Source organism: Dipodomys merriami, unplaced genomic scaffold, assembly GCF_024711535.1.
Source record: "Dipodomys merriami isolate MVZ:Mamm:240054 unplaced genomic scaffold, mDipMer1.0.p SCAF_108, whole genome shotgun sequence".
Classification (NCBI taxonomy): Eukaryota; Metazoa; Chordata; class Mammalia; order Rodentia; family Heteromyidae; genus Dipodomys; species Dipodomys merriami.
The window spans coordinates 4,344,381-4,350,159 of NW_027202360.1; the positions used below are offsets into that span (position 1 = coordinate 4,344,381).

Genomic DNA, 5,779 nt, shown 5'->3' on the forward strand with positions numbered 1-5,779 from the left:
GTAACAAACACTGTAATCCAAGGAATGTGTGATTTAACTCTATTCTTCTTCATACATCTTGTTGAGCAAATGCAAGACCATGAGAAAAATAATCTATTGAAATAATTCTGCAAAGAATAACTTCACTGTTCTCGATATGGTATCTAAAGAGAGTCTTAAGGGAGAAGATAGAAGTGGAGTATTCTTCAGTTTCTTCTAAGCATCTTGTTAGAAAATATATATATCTTTGAGGTTAGAAGTGATTGAAGCAAAAAGTGGTGGAGTATTTATTTTTGTTTTATTTTTAATATTTAATGCCCTAAACTTATTCTAATCTACTGCCGTGCAAGAACTGGGTTACATTATCAAGTAAAGCTAAACAAACAAATGAAGAGTTCTCTGGTGTTCCTCAACCCCAGATGATTCACCTTTGAAACTGGAGGTCTCCTTTCTTAGGTCTGTTCCCTGTCTAGACACACCTAAGTGGGTGCCAATGCTCTCAAGGTAGAGTATTTATTTTTGAGGGCACCTTAGACACGAGAAGATTTTCAAGGTAAAAGAAAAAAGAAAAAAAATTATAGCTAAACATTTGTGATTACAGGTTCTTGGACTGGTTTTTTGGACACAAAGTTTTGCATTACAGTTTATCCTCATTAACATAGATGTTGAGTTTTCTTGGCAACCAAATGCAAAAGGGAAGTTTAATGGACTCACTTGGACAAGTAAACAGTATGATAGAAAATAATGTGAAATAAAATTTAGTGAAATATTTTGAACAATTACTTTGCCAGAACAAAGAAGGAAATATATAATTCAAAATCAATTGAGTTTATTAAAAGTATGAAAAAAGAGTAATGAAGACAGATGAGAGAAAACATAGAGAAATGTTTTCTCTCCAGTGGAGTAATGCGTTCTTGATCTTGTTTCTTCCATTCTATCTTCACAAGCTATTAAATGTGCCTCATGACTGGAGTGTCCAGTTTAAACAAAGAGCACTCGCAGATGAAAATATTTGCAGTAGGTGTAGGTCATTTATAACCTTTGACAACCTACTTAATCTGTTCTAAATTCTCCCCTACCCCAAACTGCCCTCTTTGAACAGCTTTGTTTGCTTTTCCCAAGTCTGCCCTTCATTAACTGCTTAAAATTTTGATAGGTCATATTCATACTCTCTAGAGATTGATGTTTGGTTGTGATTTTTTTGTTTTGTTTTTTAACTGAATTTCAAAAGGTTGTGCAAATATGTTACAATTAAATATGTCCAACTAATTGTCAAGTGCTCCAGGATCAGAGTCACTCCTTATATCATTCTCAACCAATCCCTTCTCCAAGATTTATTTCAGATTTACCACTTCATTTATTACATGTGTATATTGAGTATTCTAGATATACTTGCCCGTTGTTCCATTTTTCATTCATTCTATGTCTTTACTATTATTCCTCTCAGGTTTCAATTTCCTGATAGTCATTCTGTTAAACTTTCTGTTAATATTTTGAAAGGTTTGTATATATTCCATGCAGTTTCAATCCCGCATATACATGAACTGATGTAAGCTTATATTTCTATAATTCATTTGCAAGACTGGAGATGTGAAGCACCTAGACATGATTTTATTCTCAACCATTTGGAAGATTAATCTTTAGTCAACAAGATAGTTTAAAAATGGCTTAGAATTTATTCCTACCAGTTTTTATAAATGGCTTTGTAAAATGGTGTGATTATTTTATTTTACATGGGATAATATTTTCTACTACGTATAAGTTTTGAAAAAAGAAGAAAACTAAGATTTACTACTATAGAGGAATATGATGGAAATAGAAGGCAGATTTTATGTTTGTCACATCTCTGATGAGTACCCATATTCAAGACTTAAAGTCGTATTTCTTACTATGTTAGACAAGGAAAACATAAAACAACACATGATAAGGCAACTATTAGTGACATTTTAAAATGTACCTTCTTATGTGATGAAGTTTACTTTATTAGCTAATATTTGGGTTTGAAATATGGGATGCTGTTCTGTCTAACACATTTCGGGAAAGCACCTACTGAACAACGCCAATGGTGTGGGGAGGTAACATTTCTACACCTTAATGAATTGTTGAACTTGTTTGGGATTAGTGCTGGGTAAATAAATCAATTCTACTGTAACTTGCCCCCTACATTGAAAAACTTGTAATGTCACTATCATCTACTTGTCAGTGTTATTTTGGCGAATGCGATTTTTAAAAGTTTATTTGAAAAGGAATATACTTCAGAAGATTAAATGTAGGTTATCATTGGTTTGAGAATAACAATATTTTTATACGACAGAACCAAGTTTTACTGAAGTAACAGGTTTTTGAAGCACTAAGGATCTTCTCAATTAAAGTTTTTCTAAATTATATTTGACCTCTAAGTCAAGATTTCCTAGCTTTGTTAGACCAATTATGGATCTACCATTCCAGGAAGTATTTTTTGGCCTACTTTTGCTGGGCTGAAATCTTTCATTAATCATTAGGAGAGGGGTATTAAAAATAATCTTGTGACATTTGCGATTTTGTTCACTCAAATGGGCTTGTCATCTGTAATTTGAAAGTTTGAATTACAGTACATTCTCTCATATTTTATGATCTCATCTTTCATTTTAAGTTGACTTACATTTCACAATAGCTTACTGCTAAATCCTCCAAGGAATTAAGGAACTGAAATATTATAGGAAATGAGAAATTGAGACGGGTCTTCAATTACTTTCTGTTGGCATGTTGCATGGGCCTAGGTGAGAAGTTTTGCTCTTGTTATCTGATGATGCAGATACCTTGGATCTGGTATCCTAGGACCCGTGGGTCCTGCAGAAGAATAATAGCTTTTAGACATCATATCAGCAAAATTTTGGTATAATCAGTAAGAATGCTTCAGAAATATGGAGAAAAACATTTTGGGACCAGCGAGTTAAAACAATAAACAGAGCAGCAGAGTAAAATCCTTTATAGATTAGAGGAAAACAATACTGTGTTTTTACCATGTGAATTCAGAAGACCAAGAACACTTAGAAGGTATCAGAAGTTTATACCAAAGACATTGCATTGATACTTTTTATATTCTAATGTTCTAAACTTAATTATTTATATTCCAATCTATTTATGGGATGAATATCAATTTAGTTGTCAAATTATCATCTAATTCTAGTAAGTTTCACTGTGTGAAATTTAAGATCAGCACACATAAATAAAAATATATAAGTATATATAATATAAGAAATTATTTTTCATTGTTCTGTTGTGGTTAGGGTATCAAAGGCAACTCCGTTTTAAAGTATTGTTCCATTATCTCTCCCTCAGTTTTTGGTAGAGTTAGATCTAAAGCTTTACCATTTTGAGATTTACAGCTTAGAGGCAATAAGAAACACTGTGATTAAAACATTACCAATTTAAGGCCTAATATCGAGGAGAAACATATGGACTTGTCCAGGAGCTATGGAAATATTTGTTGATAGAAAGTCAGTTGTGTATGTTCCTGCCTGGTTGGATTGTAGACAGGCTAGGACATTAGGTAATCATGCATATGAACAATATTTTTACCTTCTTGGCTTTAGCTACTTTTGAAGTGTTTGGTTTATATAATATTTATATAATATTTATATAATAAATATAATATTTTATAATATATTATATATTATAATATATTATAATATTATATATATAATATATATTATATATAATATATGTAATAAATATAATATTTTATTTACATAATATTTATATAATAAATATAATAAATATAATATTTTCATAAAATACTTCGAATATCTGCCTTTAGCTACCAACTCATGGACAAGGTCTAAGTGTCCACTGTAGGCTTCCCCATGAAGAGGTATATACTCATCCTCACACCTATTTTTATAAAATACCTTCTATTCTGAACAATTCGTTCTCAACTGTTCGTCTTTCTATGATCCCTTGTAACTAAGATGAGTTTTGTTCCAGTAAGACAATCTATGCAGCCATGGTAAGATATTCTGGTTGGTCTCTTCCTACATGGAAGAAGGGTAAAGGGTCAGGTAGACATTTGTACCTTTGAGACCTCATTTGGGAAATTTTAAGCTGCAGATGTATAGAAGTAACTTTTAAGAAGGCTTACTTTGAGTCCATTAGATCCACAAAGCTAACTCAGTTGATAAGTAAGTACTTGAAAAGCCATCACCTTTGGACTTAGCTATAAAGGCTTCAAAATATGATCAAATTTAAAATGAAAAAGACAAAATAGTCATTGACAGAAAAATTGCAAATGTGAGCAATCCACCAAACAATATAAGTTTTTTTCCACTATACACAGAAATTTAGAGAAATATGATCAATAACATTTTTAGGAACAATAAGGGTTCATTGTTACAAATAGGCAACCAAGGATATATGCCTGTATAAAGACTGCATCATTAACGACTTAAACTTAGAGGATACTACATGCTTTAGCAGCAGGTCTACCCAAATGACAACAATACAGAGATTCACATGGCTCTTGCACAAGGATCATATAAAAATTTGTGAAGCATTCCTTATTTTTCATTTTTCAGATGCAAGAAATAAAAAACAGTTATTAAAAAGTTGATTACAAAAATTCAAGGGTAACAACATATATAATTCATAGAATTAAAGGTTAGTTTGACATCAGTGTTTACATCTTCACCTTAGAAAGGCCTTTACATAGCATAACCTTTACAAACTTGAAATTAGATAACATTGTCATCTTATCCCAAAGAAATAAAATACTATAAGGACCTAGGAAAAAAAGGAATCTTAATTTTTTTCTATATGGAATGCAATTTAAATGGACACATTTAGTAATTAACCTATATATTATAAAACATGTAGAATTCAAAATATTATATCTAGGAGAGAATGAAATAGATTATGGACATTATACAAACATAGATATACTTTTTTCAGAAAAGCACCAGGAATACCTTTAGTTTCTATAGTATTCATTTCCACAGATAAGTTAAAATTATTCCTGATTTTAAAAAATCACAAACTCTGCAGAAAACATTATAGATGTATATGAACAACTCTTGAATATATTTTGATATCAGTGTCAGGCAATTCACTTGGAAGAATAACATGGAATCCATGACTTTTTAAAGTAAGATATTGTTGTTACTTTGCATTGTGTAAATATTTTTAGGGACATGAAGGATGAACTGGCATTTTTGAAATTTAAGAAACTTAACCAGAATTCCGGGAAGATAGCGGAGGGGAAGCTGGAGTCTAAATAAGCTCTCGCATAGAAAGCAGTTTTAGTGTTTCTATTAACAGTCCTAAGCCAGAGAATTACACCAAGTGTGCCATCACAGGACAGAGTCAGGCCAGAGGGGAAAATCCAGGCAAGGAGACACATCTGTGCTCTTGCCAGCAGCCGCCGCGGCAACGGCAGCAGTGGTGGCGGCGATCGCAGGCATCATACCTAAGCCACAGAGAATCCAGCACGAAGGAGCCAGATGAAGCGGGTGAGCGGATTCTACTCAACACCAGCAAGAACCGATAAGGAACGGAAATCTTTATCCTGCAGTTTGCAGACCAGAGACGACCCAGGAACCAAGACTCAGTGTGAGTAGAAGCCCAATGTCCTCACTCCTTCTCAGGGAGCAGAGGAGAGAAGGCCCCCGTCCCCACCCAGTACCAGAGATCTCCATCTTGGATACCGACAAAGACCGGGGGAGCTGCCAGCTCCAACTCAGTCCTTTGAAAAAACCAGTCATTTAGCAGGTCACAAGAACTTAACGGCGGCGTGACCTGCCAGACTCAGCTCCACCCAAGGAAAAGT

At 33.3% G+C, this 5,779-nt stretch overlaps 1 pseudogene; it reads left to right on the plus strand.

Moving 5' to 3' along the window:
* Nucleotides 1–4,422: 4,422 nt before the first annotated feature.
* On the plus strand, nucleotides 4,423–4,522 carry LOC138815192 (U6 spliceosomal RNA; annotated as a pseudogene).
* The last annotated feature ends 1,257 nt before the right edge of the window (nucleotides 4,523–5,779 follow it).